The sequence below is a fragment of the Taudactylus pleione genome, unplaced genomic scaffold (genome assembly GCF_031769625.1).
Source record: "Taudactylus pleione unplaced genomic scaffold, aTauple2 ptg000969l, whole genome shotgun sequence".
NCBI classification, from domain to species: domain Eukaryota; kingdom Metazoa; phylum Chordata; class Amphibia; order Anura; family Myobatrachidae; genus Taudactylus; species Taudactylus pleione.
In genome coordinates, this window is record NW_028285370.1 from 819,040 (window position 1) to 844,122 (window position 25,083).

A 25,083-nucleotide genomic window follows, 5' to 3' on the forward strand; every position below is an offset into this window, starting at 1 on the left:
CGAAGCAGTGTTTCCACGTTCAAGTTTTCAGATCCCTACCTATTTTTCCTGGTCAAACTTTGAACTTCAAATGCTGCGGTACACACATAACAACATGAATGATACAAAACTATGGTATAAAGACACACGGTCGACAGTTACCATCATATTCAAAATGTCGACACAACAATACTGACGTGTTCAACATGTCAACAGACACCACATGGACATCCTCTGAATGTTGACATGTTTAAAAGTATAACATGTCGACATTATGCACATCAACATGAGAACTGTCGAACTAACATACCACACCCCAAATCTACTATATACAAAAAAAAGGTAAAAACATCATATTTTACCATAAGTCAAAAACAAATTGAATGTAAACCGAAAAAGAGAATCAGAAATTGGAAACAGTAAAACTTCTAAACTGGGTCAAATTTTCATGCAAACAAACTAAAACAAAAGGAAACTACCTAATTTACCTCTTCAACTTCCTTGAAATACCATAACATAAAGATGGCCATCAACCATCAATTTATTTTAAAACGGTGGCCGGGCGATGTTAATTAGTTTTCCCATCGATGAATGAGAGAGAGACAATGTTTTTTTTACTTTAACTGGACGGATCTTAGCCCCGCCCCTTTCTTGAATTAGTCCGTGGCCCATCGTACCCCCAGCAGTGGTGGCCATCAAAGGGGTGCAAATCATCAATGATTCCCCATAGATGGTTTTTGAGCCATGGATGGTAATCACCAATGGCCATCCCAACCATAACAGTACAAGAATACTAAAACTATGGCAATAGAGTATTCATGATAACCTTCTAAAACATTAGAAGCTATGGTTTTCCAAAACAATTTTGATATTCTGTATTTTACCAGTGAATAAGCCAAGCATCAGCCAGGCATCAAAAAATTACATGAAACTCATGGTTGTTCCTCTCCACGGAAATCTTTAGTAAAAGGCGAAAGATTTATTCGATCTGAAGAGAAACCAGAGTATACTAAAGAAGTGTCATGATTATCTCCCCGGATTCAAACAGACCTCAGTTTACCAAGAGAGAGGATTTTAGACACATATATGAAACAATTTTCAAACATAAACTATAAAATACTAATATATTTACAACAGAAAAATTAAAAGGGCAAAATTTTACTTCCAAAATGCAAAATCAAAACAAACAATAAAAAAACCACTGCAATGTATCAGATGCATCATGGGAAAGTATTCAAATGAGACTACCAAGTAAAGAAAGAATTACAGTCAGAATTGTCGAATGGTGATTCAAAACCAGTTCTTCAACTTGGTCGAGTACCTACAGACAACACTATGGTATACAGTGCTGGAATAACATCTTGGTAACAGAGTATTCTGGAGAATCATCTACAAGAGAAGAAACACATTTATTTCCCCAGTTTTACATTAAAAAACAAAATCAACATTTAAATGTCAAATTCTAAAAAATTGAATGAAAAAATTGACATTTCTGAATTTCACTAGTAAATAAGCCCAGCATTCGTCAATCAGACAGCATATAAAAAACTTGCATGAAATTCATGAAAATCTTTAGTAAATGACAAAAGATTTATTTGATCTTAAGAAAAAGACAAGTACACCGAGTGTCACTGTTACCTCCCTGGATGCAAACAGACCTCATTTCAACAAGCGAGAGGACAGAACAAACTTATAGTTGTTATTATTATTCTTATCATTTATTTATATGGCGCCACAAGTGTTCCGCAGCACCTTACAAAGTACATAAACAAATAGGTGACCAGTGACTTACAGTAGAATACAAAACAAAGCAGGACAAGGACATGGATAATATACATTGCTACATACCACCCACATAGGCAGCAAAGCATAAGCAACCAAGTGCTAGGTGCCCTAGTGGGGAGTAAGAAGTAGAAGAAAGTAAAGTAGGGAGAAGAACAAGAGGCACAATTTTCAAGCCCATCCTATGTAATCCTAAATAAATGTAATATTTTTCTAAGTTAAAAAAGGATAAACTTGCAGAGAACCTATGAACTGTATCAGATGAAACATAGATAAGAGTGCACTTTACACTACGAAGCAGTGTTTCCACGTTCAAGTTTTCAGATCCCTACCTATTTTTCCTGGTCAAACTTTGAACTTCAAATGCTGCGGTACACACATAACAACATGAATGATACAAAACTATGGTATAAAGACACACGGTCGACAGTTACCATCATATTCAAAATGTCGACACAACAATACTGACGTGTTCAACATGTCAACAGACACCACATGGACATCCTCTGAATGTTGACATGTTTAAAAGTATAACATGTCGACATTATGCACATCAACATGAGAACTGTCGAACTAACATACCACACCCCAAAACTACTATATACAAAAAAAAGGTAAAAACATCATATTTTACCATAAGTCAAAAACAAATTGAATGTAAACCGAAAAAGAGAATCAGAAATTGGAAACAGTAAAACTTCAAAACTGGGTCAAATTTTCATGCAAACAAACTAAAACAAAAGGAAACTACCTAATTTACCTCTTCAACTTCCTTGAAATACCATAACATAAAGATGGCCATCAACCATCAATGTTTTTTAAAACGGTGGCCGGGCGATGTTAATTAGTTTTCCCATCGATGGATGAGAGAGAGACAATGTTTTTTTTACTTTAACTGGACGGATCTTAGCCCCGCCCCTTTCTTGAATTAGTCCGTGGCCCATCGTACCCCCAGCAGTGGTGGCCATCAAAGGGGTGCAAATCATCAATGATTCCCCATAGATGGTTTTTGTGCCATGGATGGTAATCACCAATGGCCATCCCAACCATAACAGTACAAGAATACTAAAACTATGGCAATAGAGTATTCATGATAACCTTCTAAAAACATTAGAAGCTATGGTTTTCCAAAACAATTTTGATATTCTGTATTTTACCAGTGAATAAGCCAAGCATCAGCCAGGCATCAAAAAATTACATGAAACTCATGGTTGTTCCTCTCCACGGAAATCTTTAGTAAAAGGCGAAAGATTTATTCGATCTGAAGAGAAACCAGAGTATACTAAAGAAGTGTCATGATTATCTCCCCGGATTCAAACAGACCTCAGTTTACCAAGAGAGAGGATTTTAGACACATATATGAAACAATTTTCAAACATAAACTATAAAATACTAATATATTTACAACAGAAAAATTAAAAGGGCAAAATTTTACTTCCAAAATGCAAAATCAAAACAAACAAAAAAAAACCACTGCAATGTATCAGATGCATCATGGGAAAGTATTCAAATGAGACTACCAAGTAAAGAAAGAATTACAGTCAGAATTGTCGAATGGTGATTCAAAACCAGTTCTTCAACTTGGTCGAGTACCTACAGACAACACTATGGTATACAGTGCTGGAATAACATCTTGGTAACAGAGTATTCTGGAGAATCATCTACAAGAGAAGAAACACATTTATTTCCCCAGTTTTACATTAAAAAACAAAATCAACATTTAAATGTCAAATTCTAAAAAATTGAATGAAAAAATTGACATTTCTGAATTTCACTAGTAAATAAGCCCAGCATCCGTCAACCAGACAGCATATAAAAAACTTGCATGAAATTCATGAAAATCTTTAGTAAATGACAAAAGATTTATTTGATCTTAAGAAAAAGACAAGTACACCGAGTGTCACTGTTACCTCCCTGGATGCAAACAGACCTCATTTCAACAAGCGAGAGGACAGAACAAACTTATAGTTGTTATTATTATTCTTATCATTTATTTATATGGCACCACAAGTGTTCCGCAGCACCTTACAAAGTACATAAACAAATAGGTGACCAATGACTTACAGTACAATACAAAACAAAGCAGGACAAGGACATGGATAATATACATTGCTACATACCACCCACATAGGCAGCAAAGCATAAGCAACCAAGTGCTAGGTGCCCTAGTGGGGAGTAAGAAGTAGATGAAAGTAAAGTAGGGAGAAGCACAAGAGGCACAATTTTCAAGCCCATCCTATATAATCCTAAATAAATGTAATATTTTTCAAAGTTAAAAAAGGATAAACTTGCAGAGAACCTATGAACTGTATCAGATGAAACATAAATAAGAGTGCACTTTACACTACGAAGCAGTGTTTCCACGTTCAAGTTTTCAGATCCCTACCTATTTTTCCTGGTCAAACTTTGAACTTCAAATGCTGCGGTACACACATAACAACATGAATGATACAAAACTATGGTATAAAGACACACGGTCGACAGTTACCATCACATTCAAAAAGTCGACACAACAATACTGACGTGTTCAACATGTCAACAGACACCACATGGACATCCTCTGAATGTTGACATGTTTAAAAGTATAACATGTCAACATTATGCACATCAACATGAGAACTGTCGAACTAACATACCACACCCCAAAACTACTATATACAAAAAAAAGGTAAAAACATAATATTTTACCATAAGTCAAAAACAAATTGAATGTAAACCGAAAAAGAGAATCAGAAATTGGAAACAGTAAAACTTCTAAACTGGGTCAAATTTTCATGCAAACAAACTAAAACAAAAGGAAACTACCTAATTTACCTCTTCAACTTCCTTGAAATACCATAACATAAAGATGGCCATCAACCATCAATTTTTTTTAAAACGGTGGCCGGGCGATGTTAATTAGTTTTCCCATCGATGAATGAGAGAGAGACAATGTTTTTTTTACTTTAACTGGACGGATCTTAGCCCCGCCCCTTTCTTGAATTAGTCCGTGGCCCATCGTACCCCCAGCAGTGGTGGCCATCAAAGGGGTGCAAATCATCAATGATTCCCCATAGATGGTTTTTGAGCCATGGATGGTAATCACCAATGGCCATCCCAACCATAACAGTACAAGAATACTAAAACTATGGCAATAGAGTATTCATGATAACCTTCTAAAACATTAGAAGCTATGGTTTTCCAAAACAATTTTGATATTCTGTATTTTACCAGTGAATAAGCCAAGCATCAGCCAGGCATCAAAAAATTACATGAAACTCATGGTTGTTCCTCTCCACGGAAATCTTTAGTAAAAGGCGAAAGATTTAATCGATCTGAAGAGAAACCAGAGTATACTAAAGAAGTGTCATGATTATCTCCCCGGATTCAAACAGACCTCAGTTTACCAAGAGAGAGGATTTTAGACACATATATGAAACAATTTTCAAACATAAACTATAAAATACTAATATATTTACAACAGAAAAATTAAAAGGGCAAAATTTTACTTCCAAAATGCAAAATCAAAACAAACAATAAAAAAACCACTGCAATGTATCAGATGCATCATGGGAAAGTATTCAAATGAGACTACCAAGTAAAGAAAGAATTACAGTCAGAATTGTCGAATGGTGATTCAAAACCAGTTCTTCAACTTGGTCGAGTACCTACAGACAACACTATGGTATACAGTGCTGGAATAACATCTTGGTAACAGAGTATTCTGGAGAATCATCTACAAGAGAAGAAACACATTTATTTCCCCAGTTTTACATTAAAAAACAAAATCAACATTTAAATGTCAAATTCTAAAAAATTGAATGAAAAAATTGACATTTCTGAATTTCACTAGTAAATAAGCCCAGCATTCGTCAACCAGACAGCATATAAAAAACTTGCATGAAATTCATGAAAATCTTTAGTAAATGACAAAAGATTTATTTGATCTTAAGAAAAAGACAAGTACACCGAGTGTCACTGTTACCTCCCTGGATGCAAACAGACCTCATTTCAACAAGCGAGAGGACAGAACAAACTTATAGTTGTTATTATTATTCTTATCATTTATTTATATGGCGCCACAAGTGTTCCGCAGCACCTTACAAAGTACATAAACAAATAGGTGACCAGTGACTTACAGTAGAATACAAAACAAAGCAGGACAAGGACATGGATAATATACATTGCTACATACCACCCACATAGGCAGCAAAGCATAAGCAACCAAGTGCTAGGTGCCCTAGTGGGGAGTAAGAAGTAGAAGAAAGTAAAGTAGGGAGAAGAACAAGAGGCACAATTTTCAAGCCCATCCTATGTAATCCTAAATAAATGTAATATTTTTCTAAGTTAAAAAAGGATAAACTTGCAGAGAACCTATGAACTGTATCAGATGAAACATAGATAAGAGTGCACTTTACACTACGAAGCAGTGTTTCCACGTTCAAGTTTTCAGATCCCTACCTATTTTTCCTGGTCAAACTTTGAACTTCAAATGCTGCGGTACACACATAACAACATGAATGATACAAAACTATGGTATAAAGACACACGGTCGACAGTTACCATCACATTCAAAATGTCGACACAACAATACTGACGTGTTCAACATGTCAACAGACACCACATGGACATCCTCTGAATGTTGACATGTTTAAAAGTATAACATGTCGACATTATGCACATCAACATGAGAACTGTCGAACTAACATACCACACCCCAAAACTACTATATACAAAAAAAAGGTAAAAACATCATATTTTACCATAAGTCAAAAACAAATTGAATGTAAACCGAAAAAGAGAATCAGAAATTGGAAACAGTAAAACTTCAAAACTGGGTCAAATTTTCATGCAAACAAACTAAAACAAAAGGAAACTACCTAATTTACCTCTTCAACTTCCTTGAAATACCATAACATAAAGATGGCCATCAACCATCAATGTTTTTTAAAACGGTGGCCGGGCGATGTTAATTAGTTTTCCCATCGATGGATGAGAGAGAGACAATGTTTTTTTTACTTTAACTGGACGGATCTTAGCCCCGCCCCTTTCTTGAATTAGTCCGTGGCCCATCGTACCCCCAGCAGTGGTGGCCATCAAAGGGGTGCAAATCATCAATGATTCCCCATAGATGGTAATCACCAATGGCCATCCCAACCATAACAGTACAAGAATACTAAAACTATGGCAATAGAGTATTCATGATAACCTTCTAAAACATTAGAAGCTATGGTTTTCCAAAACAATTTTGATATTCTGTATTTTACCAGTGAATAAGCCAAGCATCAGCCAGGCATCAAAAAATTACATGAAACTCATGGTTGTTCCTCTCCACGGAAATCTTTAGTAAAAGGCGAAAGATTTATTCGATCTGAAGAGAAACCAGAGTATACTAAAGAAGTGTCATGATTATCTCCCCGGATTCAAACAGACCTCAGTTTACCAAGAGAGAGGATTTTAGACACATATATGAAACAATTTTCAAATATAAACTATAAAATACTAATATATTTACAACAGAAAAATTAAAAGGGCAAAATTTTACTTCCAAAATGCAAAATCAAAACAAACAATAAAAAAACCACTGCAATGTATCAGATGCATCATGGGAAAGTATTCAAATGAGACTACCAAGTAAAGAAAGAATTACAGTCAGAATTGTCGAATGGTGATTCAAAACCAGTTCTTCAACTTGGTCGAGTACCTACAGACAACACTATGGTATACAGTGCTGGAATAACATCTTGGTAACAGAGTATTCTGGAGAATCATCTACAAGAGAAGAAACACATTTATTTCCCCAGTTTTACATTAAAAAACAAAATCAACATTTAAATGTCAAATTCTAAAAATTGAAGGAAAAAATTGACATTTCTGAATTTCACTAGTAAATAAGCCCAGCATCCGTCAACCAGACAGCATATAAAAAACTTGCATGAAATTCATGAAAATCTTTAGTAAATGACAAAAGATTTATTTGATCTTAAGAAAAAGACAAGTACACCGAGTGTCACTGTTACCTCCCTGGATGCAAACAGACCTCATTTCAACAAGCGAGAGGACAGAACAAACTTATAGTTGTTATTATTATTCTTATCATTTATTTATATGGCACCACAAGTGTTCCGCAGCACCTTACAAAGTACATAAACAAATAGGTGACCAATGACTTACAGTACAATACAAAACAAAGCAGGACAAGGACATGGATAATATACATTGCTACATACCACCCACATAGGCAGCAAAGCATAAGCAACCAAGTGCTAGGTGCCCTAGTGGGGAGTAAGAAGTAGATGAAAGTAAAGTAGGGAGAAGCACAAGAGGCACAATTTTCAAGCCCATCCTATATAATCCTAAATAAATGTAATATTTTTCAAAGTTAAAAAAGGATAAACTTGCAGAGAACCTATGAACTGTATCAGATGAAACATAAATAAGAGTGCACTTTACACTACGAAGCAGTGTTTCCACGTTCAAGTTTTCAGATCCCTACCTATTTTTCCTGGTCAAACTTTGAACTTCAAATGCTGCGGTACACACATAACAACATGAATGATACAAAACTATGGTATAAAGACACACGGTCGACAGTTACCATCACATTCAAAATGTCGACACAACAATACTGACGTGTTCAACATGTCAACAGACACCACATGGACATCCTCTGAATGTTGACATGTTTAAAAGTATAACATGTCGACATTATGCACATCAACATGAGAACTGTCGAACTAACATACCACACCCCAAAACTACTATATACAAAAAAAAGGTAAAAACATCATATTTTACCATAAGTCAAAAACAAATTGAATGTAAACCGAAAAAGAGAATCAGAAATTGGAAACAGTAAAACTTCTAAACTGGGTCAAATTTTCATGCAAACAAACTAAAACAAAAGGAAACTACCTAATTTACCTCTTCAACTTCCTTGAAATACCATAACATAAAGATGGCCATCAACCATCAATTTTTTTTAAAACGGTGGCCGGGCGATGTTAATTAGTTTTCCCATCGATGAATGAGAGAGAGACAATGTTTTTTTTACTTTAACTGGACGGATCTTAGCCCCGCCCCTTTCTTGAATTAGTCCGTGGCCCATCGTACCCCCAGCAGTGGTGGCCATCAAAGGGGTGCAAATCATCAATGATTCCCCATAGATGGTTTTTGTGCCATGGATGGTAATCACCAATGGCCATCCCAACCATAACAGTACAAGAATACTAAAACTATGGCAATAGAGTATTCATGATAACCTTCTAAAAACATTAGAAGCTATGGTTTTCCAAAACAATTTTGATATTCTGTATTTTACCAGTGAATAAGCCAAGCATCAGCCAGGCATCAAAAAATTACATGAAACTCATGGTTGTTCCTCTCCACGGAAATCTTTAGTAAAAGGCGAAAGATTTATTCGATCTGAAGAGAAACCAGAGTATACTAAAGAAGTGTCATGATTATCTCCCCGGATTCAAACAGACCTCAGTTTACCAAGAGAGAGGATTTTAGACACATATATGAAACAATTTTCAAACATAAACTATAAAATACTAATATATTTACAACAGAAAAATTAAAAGGGCAAAATTTTACTTCCAAAATGCAAAATCAAAACAAACAATAAAAAAACCACTGCAATGTATCAGATGCATCATGGGAAAGTATTCAAATGAGACTACCAGGTAAAGAAAGAATTACAGTCAGAATTGTCGAATGGTGATTCAAAACCAGTTCTTCAACTTGGTCGAGTACCTACAGACAACACTATGGTATACAGTGCTGGAATAACATCTTGGTAACAGAGTATTCTGGAGAATCATCTACAAGAGAAGAAACACATTTATTTCCCCAGTTTTACATTAAAAAACAAAATCAACATTTAAATGTCAAATTCTAAAAAATTGAATGAAAAAATTGACATTTCTGAATTTCACTAGTAAATAAGCCCAGCATTCGTAAACCAGACAGCATATAAAAAAAATGCATGAAATTCATGAAAATCTTTAGTAAATGACAAAAGATTTATTTGATCTTAAGAAAAAGACAAGTACACCGAGTGTCACTGTTACCTCCCTGGATGCAAACAGACCTCATTTCAACAAGCGAGAGGACAGAACAAACTTATAGTTGTTATTATTATTCTTATCATTTATTTATATGGCGCCACAAGTGTTCCGCAGCACCTTACAAAGTACATAAACAAATAGGTGACCAGTGACTTACAGTAGAATACAAAACAAAGCAGGACAAGGACATGGATAATATACATTGCTACATACCACCCACATAGGCAGCAAAGCATAAGCAACCAAGTGCTAGGTGCCCTAGTGGGGAGTAAGAAGTAGAAGAAAGTAAAGTAGGGAGAAGAACAAGAGGCACAATTTTCAAGCCCATCCTATTAATCCTAAATAAATGTAATATTTTTCTAAGTTAAAAAAGGATAAACTTGCAGAGAACCTATGAACTGTATCAGATGAAACATAGATAAGAGTGCACTTTACACTACGAAGCAGTGTTTCCACGTTCAAGTTTTCAGATCCCTACCTATTTTTCCTGGTCAAACTTTGAACTTCAAATGCTGCGGTACACACATAACAACATGAATGATACAAAACTATGGTATAAAGACACACGGTCGACAGTTACCATCATATTCAAAATGTCGACACAACAATACTGACGTGTTCAACATGTCAACAGACACCACATGGACATCCTCTGAATGTTGACATGTTTAAAAGTATAACATGTCGACATTATGCACATCAACATGAGAACTGTCGAACTAACATACCACACCCCAAAACTACTATATACAAAAAAAAGGTAAAAACATCATATTTTACCATAAGTCAAAAACAAATTGAATGTAAACCGAAAAAGAGAATCAGAAATTGGAAACAGTAAAACTTCAAAACTGGGTCAAATTTTCATGCAAACAAACTAAAACAAAAGGAAACTACCTAATTTACCTCTTCAACTTCCTTGAAATACCATAACATAAAGATGGCCATCAACCATCAATTTTTTTTAAAACGGTGGCCGGGCGATGTTAATTAGTTTTCCCATCGATGGATGAGAGAGAGACAATGTTTTTTTTACTTTAACTGGACGGATCTTAGCCCCGCCCCTTTCTTGAATTAGTCCGTGGCCCATCGTACCCCCAGCAGTGGTGGCCATCAAAGGGGTGCAAATCATCAATGATTCCCCATAGATGGTTTTTGAGCCATGGATGGTAATCACCAATGGCCATCCCAACCATAACAGTACAAGAATACTAAAACTATGGCAATAGAGTATTCATGATAACCTTCTAAAACATTAGAAGCTATGGTTTTCCAAAACAATTTTGATATTCTGTATTTTACCAGTGAATAAGCCAAGCATCAGCCAGGCATCAAAAAATTACATGAAACTCATGGTTGTTCCTCTCCACGGAAATCTTTAGTAAAAGGCAAAAGATTTATTCGATCTGAAGAGAAACCAGAGTATACTAAAGAAGTGTCATGATTATCTCCCCGGATTCAAACAGACCTCAGTTTACCAAGAGAGAGGATTTTAGACACATATATGAAACAATTTTCAAACATAAACTATAAAATACTAATATATTTACAACAGAAAAATTAAAAGGGCAAAATTTTACTTCCAAAATGCAAAATCAAAACAAACAATAAAAAAACCACTGCAATGTATCAGATGCATCATGGGAAAGTATTCAAATGAGACTACCAAGTAAAGAAAGAATTACAGTCAGAATTGTCGAATGGTGATTCAAAACCAGTTCTTCAACTTGGTCGAGTACCTACAGACAACACTATGGTATACAGTGCTGGAATAACATCTTGGTAACAGAGTATTCTGGAGAATCATCTACAAGAGAAGAAACACATTTATTTCCCCAGTTTTACATTAAAAAACAAAATCAACATTTAAATGTCAAATTCTAAAAATTGAAGGAAAAAATTGACATTTCTGAATTTCACTAGTAAATAAGCCCAGCATCCGTCAACCAGACAGCATATAAAAAACTTGCATGAAATTCATGAAAATCTTTAGTAAATGACAAAAGATTTATTTGATCTTAAGAAAAAGACAAGTACACCGAGTGTCACTGTTACCTCCCTGGATGCAAACAGACCTCATTTCAACAAGCGAGAGGACAGAACAAACTTATAGTTGTTATTATTATTCTTATCATTTATTTATATGGCACCACAAGTGTTCCGCAGCACCTTACAAAGTACATAAACAAATAGGTGACCAATGACTTACAGTACAATACAAAACAAAGCAGGACAAGGACATGGATAATATACATTGCTACATACCACCCACATAGGCAGCAAAGCATAAGCAACCAAGTGCTAGGTGCCCTAGTGGGGAGTAAGAAGTAGATGAAAGTAAAGTAGGGAGAAGCACAAGAGGCACAATTTTCAAGCCCATCCTATATAATCCTAAATAAATGTAATATTTTTCAAAGTTAAAAAAGGATAAACTTGCAGAGAACCTATGAACTGTATCAGATGAAACATAAATAAGAGTGCACTTTACACTACGAAGCAGTGTTTCCACGTTCAAGTTTTCAGATCCCTACCTATTTTTCCTGGTCAAACTTTGAACTTCAAATGCTGCGGTACACACATAACAACATGAATGATACAAAACTATGGTATAAAGACACACGGTCGACAGTTACCATCACATTCAAAATGTCGACACAACAATACTGACGTGTTCAACATGTCAACAGACACCACATGGACATCCTCTGAATGTTGACATGTTTAAAAGTATAACATGTCGACATTATGCACATCAACATGAGAACTGTCGAACTAACATACCACACCCCAAAACTACTATATACAAAAAAAAGGTAAAAACATAATATTTTACCATAAGTCAAAAACAAATTGAATGTAAACCGAAAAAGAGAATCAGAAATTGGAAACAGTAAAACTTCTAAACTGGGTCAAATTTTCATGCAAACAAACTAAAACAAAAGGAAACTACCTAATTTACCTCTTCAACTTCCTTGAAATACCATAACATAAAGATGGCCATCAACCATCAATTTTTTTTAAAACGGTGGCCGGGCGATGTTAATTAGTTTTCCCATCGATGAATGAGAGAGAGACAATGTTTTTTTTACTTTAACTGGACGGATCTTAGCCCCGCCCCTTTCTTGAATTAGTCCGTGGCCCATCGTACCCCCAGCAGTGGTGGCCATCAAAGGGGTGCAAATCATCAATGATTCCCCATAGATGGTTTTTGTGCCATGGATGGTAATCACCAATGGCCATCCCAACCATAACAGTACAAGAATACTAAAACTATGGCAATAGAGTATTCATGATAACCTTCTAAAACATTAGAAGCTATGGTTTTCCAAAACAATTTTGATATTCTGTATTTTACCAGTGAATAAGCCCAGCATCAGCCAGGCATCAAAAAATTACATGAAATTCATGGTTGTTCCTCTCCACGGAAATCTTTAGTAAAAGGCGAAAGATTTATTCGATCTGAAGAGAAACCAGAGTATACTAAAGAAGTGTCATGATTATCTCCCCGGATTCAAACAGACCTCAGTTTACCAAGAGAGAGGATTTTAGACACATATATGAAACAATTTTCAAACATAAACTATAAAATACTAATATATTTACAACAGAAAAATTAAAAGGGCAAAATTTAACTTCCAAAATGCAAAATCAAAACAAACAAAAACAAAACCACTGCAATGTATCAGATGCATCATGGGAAAGTATTCAAATGAGACTACCAAGTAAAGAAAGAATTACAGTCAGAATTGTCGAATGGTGATTCAAAACCAGTTCTTCAACTTGGTCGAGTACCTACAGACAACACTATGGTATACAGTGCTGGAATAACATCTTGGTAACAGAGTATTCTGGAGAATCATCTACAAGAGAAGAAACACATTTATTTCCCCAGTTTTACATTAAAAAACAAAATCAACATTTAAATGTCAAATTCTAAAAAATTGAATGAAAAAATTGACATTTCTGAATTTCACTAGTAAATAAGCCCAGCATCCGTCAACCAGACAGCATATAAAAAACTTGTATGAAATTCATGAAAATCTTTAGTAAATGACAAAAGATTTATTTGATCTTAAGAAAAAGACAAGTACACCGAGTGTCACTGTTACCTCCCTGGATGCAAACAGACCTCATTTCAACAAGAGAGAGGACAGAACAAACTTATAGTTGTTATTATTATTCTTATCATTTATTTATATGGCGCCACAAGTGTTCCGCAGCACCTTACAAAGTACATAAACAAATAGGTGACCAATGACTTACAGTACAATACAAAACAAAGCAGGACAAGGACATGGATAATATACATTGCTACATACCACCCACATAGGCAGCAAAGCATAAGCAACCAAGTGCTAGGTGCCCTAGTGGGGAGTAAGAAGTAGATGAAAGTAAAGTAGGGAGAAGCACAAGAGGCACAATTTTCAAGCCCATCCTATATAATCCTAAATAAATGTAATATTTTTCTAAGTTAAAAAAGGATAAACTTGCAGAGAACCTATGAACTGTATCAGATGAAACATAAATAAGAGTGCACTTTACACTACGAAGCAGTGTTTCCACGTTCAAGTTTTCAGATCCCTACCTATTTTTCCTGGTCAAACTTTGAACTTCAAATGCTGCGGTACACACATAACAACATGAATGATACAAAACTATGGTATAAAGACACACGGTCGACAGTTACCATCACATTCAAAATGTCGACACAACAATACTGACGTGTTCAACATGTCAACAGACACCACATGGACATCCTCTGAATGTTGACATGTTTAAAAGTATAACATGTCGACATTATGCACATCAACATGAGAACTGTCGAACTAACATACCACACCCCAAAACTACTATATACAAAAAAAAGGTAAAAACATAATATTTTACCATAAGTCAAAAACAAATTGAATGTAAACCGAAAAAGAGAATCAGAAATTGGAAACAGTAAAACTTCTAAACTGGGTCAAATTTTCATGCAAACAAACTAAAACAAAAGGAAACTACCTAATTTACCTCTTCAACTTCCTTGAAATACCATAACATAAAGATGGCCATCAACCATCAATGTTTTTTAAAACGGTGGCCGGGCGATGTTAATTAGTTTTCCCATCGATGAATGAGAGAGAGACAATGTTTTTTTTACTTTAACTGGACGGATCTTAGCCCCGCCCCTTTCTTGAATTAGTCCGTGGCCCATCGTACCCCCAGCAGTGGTGGCCATCAAAGGGGTGCAAATCATCAATGATTCCCCATAGATGGTTTTTGTGCCATGGATGGTAATCACCAATGGCCATCCCAACCATAACAGTACAAGAATACTAAAACTATGGCAATAGAGTATTCATGATAACCTTCTAAAACATTAGAAGCTATGGTTTTCCAAAACAATTTTGATATTCTGTATTTTACCAGTGAATAAGCCAAGCATCAGCCAGGCATCAAAAAATTACATGAAACTCATGGTTGTTCCTCTCCACGGAAATCTTTAGTAAAAGGCGAAAGATTTATTCGATCTGAAGAGAAACCAGAGTATACTAAAGAAGTGTCATGATTATCTCCCCGGATTCAAACAGACCTCAGTTTACCAAGAGAGAGGATTTTAGACACATATATGAAACAATTTTCAAACATAAACTATAAAATACTAATATATTTACAACAGTAAAATTAAAAGGGCAAAATTTTACTTCCAAAATGCAAAATCAAAACAAACAATAAAAAAACCACTGCAATGTATCAGATGCATCATGGGAAAGTATTCAAATGAGACTACCAAGTAAAGAAAGAATTACAGTCAGAATTGTCGAATGGTGATTCAAAACCAGTTCTTCAACTTGGTCGAGTACCTACAGACAACACTATGGTATACAGTGCTGGAATAACATCTTGGTAACAGAGTATTCTGGAGAATCATCTACAAGAGAAGAAACACATTTATTTCCCCAGTTTTACATTAAAAAACAAAATCAACATTTAAATGTGAAATTCTAAAAAATTGAATGAAAAAATTGACATTTCTGAATTTCACTAGTAAATAAGCCCAGCATCCGTCAACCAGATAGCATATAAAAAACTTGCATGAAATTCATGAAAATCTTTAGTAAATGACAAAAGATTTATTTGATCTTAAGAAAAAGACAAGTACACCGAGTGTCACTGTTACCTCCCTGGATGCCAACAGACCTCATTTCAACAAGCGAGAGGACAGAACAAACTTATAGTTGTTATTATTATTCTTATCATTTATTTATATGGCACCACAAGTATTCCGCAGCACCTTACAAAGTACATAAACAAATAGGTGACCAATGACTTACAGTACAATACAAAACAAAGCAGGACAAGGACATGGATAATATACATTGCTACATACCACCCACATAGGCAGCAAAGCATAAGCAACCAAGTGCTAGGTGCCCTAGTGGGGAGTAAGAAGTAGATGAAAGTAAAGTAGGGAGAAGCACAAGAGGCACAATTTTCAAGCCCATCCTATATAATCCTAAATAAATGTAATATTTTTCAAAGTTAAAAAAGGATAAACTTGCAGAGAACCTATGAACTGTATCAGATGAAACATAAATAAGAGTGCACTTTACACTACGAAGCAGTGTTTCCACGTTCAAGTTTTCAGATCCCTACCTATTTTTCCTGGTCAAACTTTGAACTTCAAATGCTGCGGTACACACATAACAACATGAATGATACAAAACTATGGTATAAAGACACACGGTCGACAGTTACCATCACATTCAAAAAGTCGACACAACAATACTGACGTGTTCAACATGTCAACAGACACCACATGGACATCCTCTGAATGTTGACATGTTTAAAAGTATAACATGTCAACATTATGCACATCAACATGAGAACTGTCGAACTAACATACCACACCCCAAAACTACAATATACAAAAAAAAGGTAAAAACATAATATTTTACCATAAGTCAAAAACAAATTGAATGTAAACCGAAAAAGAGAATCAGAAATTGGAAACAGTAAAACTTCTAAACTGGGTCAAATTTTCATGCAAACAAACTAAAACAAAAGGAAACTACCTAATTTACCTCTTCAACTTCCTTGAAATACCATAACATAAAGATGGCCATCAACCATCAATTTTTTTTAAAACGGTGGCCGGGCGATGTTAATTAGTTTTCCCATCGATGAATGAGAGAGAGACAATGTTTTTTTTACTTTAACTGGACGGATCTTAGCCCCGCCCCTTTCTTGAATTAGTCCGTGGCCCATCGTACCCCCAGCAGTGGTGGCCATCAAAGGGGTGCAAATCATCAATGATTCCCCATAGATGGTTTTTGTGCCATGGATGGTAATCACCAATGGCCATCCCAACCATAACAGTACAAGAATACTAAAACTATGGCAATAGAGTATTCATGATAACCTTCTAAAACATTAGAAGCTATGGTTTTCCAAAACAATTTTGATATTCTGTATTTTACCAGTGAATAAGCCCAGCATCAGCCAGGCATCAAAAAATTACATGAAATTCATGGTTGTTCCTCTCCACGGAAATCTTTAGTAAAAGGCGAAAGATTTATTCGATCTGAAGAGAAACCAGAGTATACTAAAGAAGTGTCATGATTATCTCCCCGGATTCAAACAGACCTCAGTTTACCAAGAGAGAGGATTTTAGACACATATATGAAACAATTTTCAAACATAAACTATAAAATACTAATATATTTACAACAGAAAAATTAAAAGGGCAAAATTTAACTTCCAAAATGCAAAATCAAAACAAACAAAAACAAAACCACTGCAATGTATCAGATGCATCATGGGAAAGTATTCAAATGAGACTACCAAGTAAAGAAAGAATTACAGTCAGAATTGTCGAATGGTGATTCAAAACCAGTTCTTCAACTTGGTCGAGTACCTACAGACAACACTATGGTATACAGTGCTGGAATAACATCTTGGTAACAGAGTATTCTGGAGAATCATCTACAAGAGAAGAAACACATTTATTTCCCCAGTTTTACATTAAAAAACAAAATCAACATTTAAATGTCAAATTCTAAAAAATTGAATGAAAAAATTGACATTTCTGAATTTCACTAGTAAATAAGCCCAGCATCCGTCAACCAGACAGCATATAAAAAACTTGTATGAAATTCATGAAAATCTTTAGTAAATGACAAAAGATTTATTTGATCTTAAGAAAAAGACAAGTACACCGAGTGTCACTGTTACCTCCCTGGATGCAAACAGACCTCATTTCAACAAGAGAGAGGACAGAACAAACTTATAGTTGTTATTATTATTCTTATCATTTATTTATATGGCGCCACAAGTGTTCCGCAGCACCTTACAAAGTACATAAACAAATAGGTGACCAATGACTTACAGTACAATACAAAACAAAGCAGGACAAGGACATGGATAATATACATTGCTACATACCACCCACATAGGCAGCAAAGCATAAGCAACCAAGTGCTAGGTGCCCTAGTGGGGAGTAAGAAGTAGATGAAAGTAAAGTAGGGAGAAGCACAAGAGGCACAATTTTCAAGCCCATCCTATATAATCCTAAATAAATGTAATATTTTTCTAAGTTAAAAAAGGATAAACTTGCAGAGAACCTATGAACTGTATCAGATGAAACATAAATAAGAGTGCACTTTACACTACGAAGCAGTGTTTCCACGTTCAAGTTTTCAGATCCCTACCTATTTTTCCTGGTCAAACTTTGAACTTCAAATGCTGCGGTACACACATAACAACATGAATGATACAAAACTATGGTATAAAGACACACGGTCGACAGTTACCATCACATTCAAAATGTCGACACAACAATACTGACGTGTTCAACATGTCAACAGACACCACATGGACATCCTCTGAATGTTGACATGTTTAAAAGTATAACATGTCGACATTATGCACATCAACATGAGAACTGTCGAACTAACATACCACACCCCAAAACTACTATATACAAAAAAAAGGTAAAAACATAATATTTTACCATAAGTCAAAAACAAATTGAATGTAAACCGAAAAAGAGAATCAGAAATTGGAAACAGTAAAACTTCTAAACTGGGTCAAATTTTCATGCAAACAAACTAAAACAAAAGGAAACTACCTAATTTACCTCTTCAACTTCCTTGAAATACCATAACATAAAGATGGCCATCAACCATCAATGTTTTTTAAAACGGTGGCCGGGCGATGTTAATTAGTTTTCCCATCGATGAATGAGAGAGAGACAATGTTTTTTTTACTTTAACTGGACGGATCTTAGCCCCGCCCCTTTCTTGAATTAGTCCGTGGCCCATCGTACCCCCAGCAGTGGTGGCCATCAAAGGGGTGCAAATCATCAATGATTCCCCATAGATGGTTTTTGTGCCATGGATGGTAATCACCAATGGCCATCCCAACCATAACAGTACAAGAATACTAAAACTATGGCAATAGAGTATTCATGATAACCTTCTAAAACATTAGAAGCTATGGTTTTCCAAAACAATTTTGATATTCTGTATTTTACCAGTGAATAAGCCAAGCATCAGCCAGGCATCAAAAAATTACATGAAACTCATGGTTGTTCCTCTCCACGGAAATCTTTAGTAAAAGGCGAAAGATTTATTCGATCTGAAGAGAAACCAGAGTATACTAAAGAAGTGTCATGATTATCTCCCCGGATTCAAACAGACCTCAGTTTACCAAGAGAGAGGATTTTAGACACATATATGAAACAATTTTCAAACATAAACTATAAAATACTAATATATTTACAACAGTAAAATTAAAAGGGCAAAATTTTACTTCCAAAATGCAAAATCAAAACAAACAATAAAAAAACCACTGCAATGTATCAGATGCATCATGGGAAAGTATTCAAATGAGACTACCAAGTAAAGAAAGAATTACAGTCAGAATTGTCGAATGGTGATTCAAAACCAGTTCTTCAACTTGGTCGAGTACCTACAGACAACACTATGGTATACAGTGCTGGAATAACATCTTGGTAACAGAGTATTCTGGAGAATCATCTACAAGAGAAGAAACACATTTATTTCCCCAGTTTTACATTAAAAAACAAAATCAACATTTAAATGTGAAATTCTAAAAAATTGAATGAAAAAATTGACATTTCTGAATTTCACTAGTAAATAAGCCCAGCATCCGTCAACCAGATAGCATATAAAAAACTTGCATGAAATTCATGAAAATCTTTAGTAAATGACAAAAGATTTATTTGATCTTAAGAAAAAGACAAGTACACCGAGTGTCACTGTTACCTCCCTGGATGCCAACAGACCTCATTTCAACAAGCGAGAGGACAGAACAAACTTATAGTTGTTATTATTATTCTTATCATTTATTTATATGGCACCACAAGTATTCCGCAGCACCTTACAAAGTACATAAACAAATAGGTGACCAATGACTTACAGTACAATACAAAACAAAGCAGGACAAGGACATGGATAATATACATTGCTACATACCACCCACATAGGCAGCAAAGCATAAGCAACCAAGTGCTAGGTGCCCTAGTGGGGAGTAAGAAGTAGATGAAAGTAAAGTAGGGAGAAGCACAAGAGGCACAATTTTCAAGCCCATCCTATATAATCCTAAATAAATGTAATATTTTTCAAAGTTAAAAAAGGATAAACTTGCAGAGAACCTATGAACTGTATCAGATGAAACATAAATAAGAGTGCACTTTACACTACGAAGCAGTGTTTCCACGTTCAAGTTTTCAGATCCCTACCTATTTTTCCTGGTCAAACTTTGAACTTCAAATGCTGCGGTACACACATAACAACATGAATGATACAAAACTATGGTATAAAGACACACGGTCGACAGTTACCATCACATTCAAAAAGTCGACACAACAATACTGACGTGTTCAACATGTCAACAGACACCACATGGACATCCTCTGAATGTTGACATGTTTAAAAGTATAACATGTCAACATTATGCACATCAACATGAGAACTGTCGAACTAACATACCACACCCCAAAACTACAATATACAAAAAAAAGGTAAAAACATAATATTTTACCATAAGTCAAAAACAAATTGAATGTAAACCGAAAAAGAGAATCAGAAATTGGAAACAGTAAAACTTCTAAACTGGGTCAAATTTTCATGCAAACAAACTAAAACAAAAGGAAACTACCTAATTTACCTCTTCAACTTCCTTGAAATACCATAACATAAAGATGGCCATCAACCATCAATGTTTTTTAAAACGGTGGCCGGGCGATGTTAATTAGTTTTCCCATCGATGGATGAGAGAGAGACAATGTTTTTTTTACTTTAACTGGACGGATCTTAGCCCCGCCCCTTTCTTGAATTAGTCCGTGGCCCATCGTACCCCCAGCAGTGGTGGCCATCAAAGGGGTGCAAATCATCAATGATTCCCCATAGATGGTTTTTGTGCCATGGATGGTAATCACCAATGGCCATCCCAACCATAACAGTACAAGAATACTAAAACTATGGCAATAGAGTATTCATGATAACCTTCTAAAACATTAGAAGCTATGGTTTTCCAAAACAATTTTGATATTCTGTATTTTACCAGTGAATAAGCCCAGCATCAGCCAGGCATCAAAAAATTACATGAAACTCATGGTTGTTCCTCTCCACGGAAATCTTTAGTAAAAGGCGAAAGATTTATTCGATCTGAAGAGAAACCAGAGTATACTAAAGAAGTGTCATGATTATCTCCCCGGATTCAAACAGACCTCAGTTTACCAAGAGAGAGGATTTTAGACACATATATGAAACAATTTTCAAACATAAACTATAAAATACTAATATATTTACAACAGAAAAATTAAAAGGGCAAAATTTAACTTCCAAAATGCAAAATCAAAACAAACAAAAAAAACCCCACTGCAATGTATCAGATGCATCATGGGAAAGTATTCAAATGAGACTACCAAGTAAAGAAAGAATTACAGTCAGAATTGTCGAATGGTGATTCAAAACCAGTTCTTCAACTTGGTCGAGTACCTACAGACAACACTATGGTATACAGTGCTGGAATAACATCTTGGTAACAGAGTATTCTGGAGAATCATCTACAAGAGAAGAAACACATTTATTTCCCCAGTTTTACATTAAAAAACAAAATCAACATTTAAATGTCAAATTCTAAAAAATTGAATGAAAAAATTGACATTTCTGAATTTCACTAGTAAATAAGCCCAGCATCCGTCAACCAGACAGCATATAAAAAACTTGTATGAAATTCATGTAAATCTTTAGTAAATGACAAAAGATTTATTTGATCTTAAGAAAAAGACAAGTACACCGAGTGTCACTGTTACCTCCCTGGATGCAAACAGACCTCATTTCAACAAGCGAGAGGACAGAACAAACTTATAGTTGTTATTATTATTCTTATCATTTATTTATATGGCGCCACAAGTGTTCCGCAGCACCTTACAAAGTACATAAACAAATAGGTGACCAATGACTTACAGTACAATACAAAACAAAGCAGGACAAGGACATGGATAATATACATTGCTACATACCACCCACATAGGCAGCAAAGCATAAGCAACCAAGTGCTAGGTGCCCTAGTGGGGAGTAAGAAGTAGATGAAAAGTAAAGTAGGGAGAAGCACAAGAGGCACAATTTTCAAGCCCATCCTATATAATCCTAAATAAATGTAATATTTTTCAAAGTTAAAAAAGGATAAACTTGCAGAGAACCTATGAACTGTATCAGATGAAACATAAATAAGAGTGCACTTTACACTACGAAGCAGTGTTTCCACGTTCAAGTTTTCAGATCCCTACCTATTTTTCCTGGTCAAACTTTGAACTTCAAATACTGCGGTACACACATAACAACATGAATGATACAAAACTATGGTATAAAGACACACGGTCGACAGTTACCATCACATTCAAAATGTCGACACAACAATACTGACGTGTTCAACATGTCAACAGACACCACATGGACATCCTCTGAATGTTGACATGTTTAAAAGTATAACATGTCGACATTATGCACATCAACATGAGAACTGTCGAACTAACATACCACACCCCAAAACTACTATATACAAAAAAAAGGTAAAAACATAATATTTTACCATAAGTCAAAAACAAATTGAATGTAAACCGAAAAAGAGAATCAGAAATTGGAAACAGTAAAACTTCTAAACTGGGTCAAATTTTCATGCAAACAAACTAAAACAAAAGGAAACTACCTAAATTACCTCTTCAACTTCCTTGAAATACCATAACATAAAGATGGCCATCAACCATCAATTTTTTTTAAAACGGTGGCCGGGCGATGTTAATTAGTTTTCCCATCGATGAATGAGAGAGAGACAATGTTTTTTTTACTTTAACTGGACGGATCTTAGCCCCACCCCTTTCTTGAATTAGTCCGTGGCCCATCGTACCCCCAGCAGTGGTGGCCATCAAAGGGGTGCAAATCATCAATGATTCCCCATAGATGGTTTTTGTGCCATGGATGGTAATCACCAATGGCCATCCCAACCATAACAGTACAAGAATACTAAAACTATGGCAATAGAGTATTCATGATAACCTTCTAAAACATTAGAAGCTATGGTTTTCCAAAACAATTTTGATATTCTGTATTTTACCAGTGAATAAGCCAAGCATCAAAAAATTACATGAAACTCATGGTTGTTCCTCTTCACGGAAATCTTTAGTAAAAGGCGAAAGATTTATTCGATCTGAAGAGAAACCAGAGTATACTAAAGAAGTGTCATGATTATCTCCCCGGATTCAAACAGACCTCAGTTTACCAAGAGAGAGGATTTTAGACACATATATGAAACAATTTTCAAACATAAACTATAAAATACTAATATATTTACAACAGAAAAATTAAAAGGGCAAAATTTTACTTCCAAAATGCAAAATCAAAACAAACAATAAAAAAACCACTGCAATGTATCAGATGCATCATGGGAAAGTATTCAAATGAGACTACCAAGTAAAGAAAGAATTACAGTCAGAATTGTCGAATGGTGATTCAAAACCAGTTCTTCAACTTGGTCGAGTACCTACAGACAACACTATGGTATACAGTGCTGGAATAACATCTTGGTAACAGAGTATTCTGGAGAATCATCTACAAGAGAAGAAACACATTTATTTCCCCAGTTTTACATTAAAAAACAAAATCAACATTTAAATGTCAAATTCTAAAAAATTGAATGAAAAAATTGACATTTCTGAATTTCACTAGTAAATAAGCCCAGCATTCGTCAACCAGACAGCATATAAAAAACTTGCATGAAATTCATGAAAATCTTTAGTAAATGACAAAAGATTTATTTGATCTTAAGAAAAAGACAAGTACACCGAGTGTCACTGTTACCTCCCTGGATGCAAACAGACCTCATTTCAACAAGCGAGAGGACAGAACAAACTTATAGTTGTTATTATTATTCTTATCATTTATTTATATGGCGCCACAAGTGTTCCGCAGCACCTTACAAAGTACATAAACAAATAGGTGACCAGTGACTTACAGTACAATACAAAACAAAGCAGGACAAGGACATGGATAATATACATTGCTACATACCACCCACATAGGCAGCAAAGCATAAGCAACCAAGTGCTAGGTGCCCTAGTGGGGAGTAAGAAGTAGAAGAAAGTAAAGTAGGGAGAAGAACAAGAGGCACAATTTTCAAGCCCATCCTATGTAATCCTAAATAAATGTAATATTTTTCTAAGTTAAAAAAGGATAAACTTGCAGAGAACCTATGAACTGTATCAGATGAAACATAGATAAGAGTGCACTTTACACTACGAAGCAGTGTTTCCACGTTCAAGTTTTCAGATCCCTACCTATTTTTCCTGGTCAAACTTTGAACTTCAAATGCTGCGGTACACACATAACAACATGAATGATACAAAACTATGGTATAAAGACACACGGTCGACAGTTACCATCATATTCAAAATGTCGACACAACAATACTGACGTGTTCAACATGTCAACAGACACCACATGGACATCCTCTGAATGTTGACATGTTTAAAAGTATAACATGTCGACATTATGCACATCAACATGAGAACTGTCGAACTAACATACCACACCCCAAAACTACTATATACAAAAAAAAGGTAAAAACATCATATTTTACCATAAGTCAAAAACAAATTGAATGTAAACCGAAAAAGAGAATCAGAAATTGGAAACAGTAAAACTTCAAAACTGGGTCAAATTTTCATGCAAACAAACTAAAACAAAAGGAAACTACCTAATTT

The 25,083-nt window shown here is 35.1% G+C and overlaps 1 protein-coding gene and 12 non-coding genes across 13 annotated transcripts in view; all 13 read right to left on the minus strand.

The window, feature by feature from the left end:
• Positions 1-25,083, minus strand: part of ARMH1 (armadillo like helical domain containing 1) — a 484,180-nt gene that overhangs the window by 338,261 nt on the left and 120,836 nt on the right. The gene's annotated exons all lie outside the window — the stretch shown is intronic.
• LOC148454810 (U5 spliceosomal RNA) lies at positions 873-987 on the minus strand. The gene has a single exon (XR_015874644.1). It is a non-coding gene; the product is annotated as a U5 spliceosomal RNA (small nuclear RNA).
• Positions 2,928-3,042, minus strand: LOC148454811 (U5 spliceosomal RNA). The gene has a single exon (XR_015874645.1). It is a non-coding gene; the product is annotated as a U5 spliceosomal RNA (small nuclear RNA).
• On the minus strand, positions 4,981-5,095 carry LOC148454812 (U5 spliceosomal RNA). The gene has a single exon (XR_015874704.1). It is a non-coding gene; the product is annotated as a U5 spliceosomal RNA (small nuclear RNA).
• On the minus strand, positions 7,017-7,131 carry LOC148454813 (U5 spliceosomal RNA). Its single transcript, XR_015874647.1, has one exon. It is a non-coding gene; the product is annotated as a U5 spliceosomal RNA (small nuclear RNA).
• LOC148454814 (U5 spliceosomal RNA) lies at positions 9,071-9,185 on the minus strand. The gene has a single exon (XR_015874648.1). It is a non-coding gene; the product is annotated as a U5 spliceosomal RNA (small nuclear RNA).
• Positions 11,124-11,238, minus strand: LOC148454815 (U5 spliceosomal RNA). Its single transcript, XR_015874672.1, has one exon. It is a non-coding gene; the product is annotated as a U5 spliceosomal RNA (small nuclear RNA).
• On the minus strand, positions 13,177-13,291 carry LOC148454816 (U5 spliceosomal RNA). Its single transcript, XR_015874712.1, has one exon. It is a non-coding gene; the product is annotated as a U5 spliceosomal RNA (small nuclear RNA).
• LOC148454817 (U5 spliceosomal RNA) lies at positions 15,231-15,345 on the minus strand. The gene has a single exon (XR_015874649.1). It is a non-coding gene; the product is annotated as a U5 spliceosomal RNA (small nuclear RNA).
• On the minus strand, positions 17,285-17,399 carry LOC148454818 (U5 spliceosomal RNA). The gene has a single exon (XR_015874714.1). It is a non-coding gene; the product is annotated as a U5 spliceosomal RNA (small nuclear RNA).
• On the minus strand, positions 19,339-19,453 carry LOC148454819 (U5 spliceosomal RNA). The gene has a single exon (XR_015874650.1). It is a non-coding gene; the product is annotated as a U5 spliceosomal RNA (small nuclear RNA).
• On the minus strand, positions 21,393-21,507 carry LOC148454820 (U5 spliceosomal RNA). Its single transcript, XR_015874782.1, has one exon. It is a non-coding gene; the product is annotated as a U5 spliceosomal RNA (small nuclear RNA).
• On the minus strand, positions 23,436-23,551 carry LOC148454821 (U5 spliceosomal RNA). Its single transcript, XR_015874720.1, has one exon. It is a non-coding gene; the product is annotated as a U5 spliceosomal RNA (small nuclear RNA).